The sequence below is a fragment of the Etheostoma spectabile genome, chromosome 18 (genome assembly GCF_008692095.1).
Source record: "Etheostoma spectabile isolate EspeVRDwgs_2016 chromosome 18, UIUC_Espe_1.0, whole genome shotgun sequence".
NCBI lineage: Eukaryota > Metazoa > Chordata > Actinopteri > Perciformes > Percidae > Etheostoma > Etheostoma spectabile.
The window spans coordinates 17920154-17920496 of record NC_045750.1 but is presented as its reverse complement, the minus strand read 5'-3'; the positions used below and the strand labels follow the sequence as shown (position 1 = coordinate 17920496).

The 343-nt window shown below is 45.8% G+C and overlaps 1 protein-coding gene across 1 annotated transcript in view; it reads left to right on the top strand.

Annotated features, from left to right (window-relative positions):
* Window positions 1-343, top strand: part of lama4 (laminin, alpha 4) — a 51323-nt gene that overhangs the window by 13266 nt on the left and 37714 nt on the right. The gene's annotated exons all lie outside the window — the stretch shown is intronic.

Below are 343 nucleotides of genomic sequence, written 5' to 3'. Positions count from 1 at the left end.
GCGTCGCTGATGCAGGTTTCATCAGATGTGGCTACGTTAACATGAAACAACACAAGCATAGCATTCAGAAATGAGCAAACTACATGTAGGCTATGGCAAAATTTTTACTTTAACAGTTTTTTAACGTTTTTCAATTGATTGCAACAAATGTGGTCACGAATTTACCCGTGACTCCGTCTGGAAAATTATTCGCGATATCGTAATTTTGACCCTCTGGATTTACCGTTGGACACACCTCCGCATGAGACGAGACCGTAAGAGACGGGACGGATGACATGGGATGCTCCAGGCTGCAGCCATACCCGTCTCAAAACTTTCGCGACCCCCATGCAGTACCTCCGCG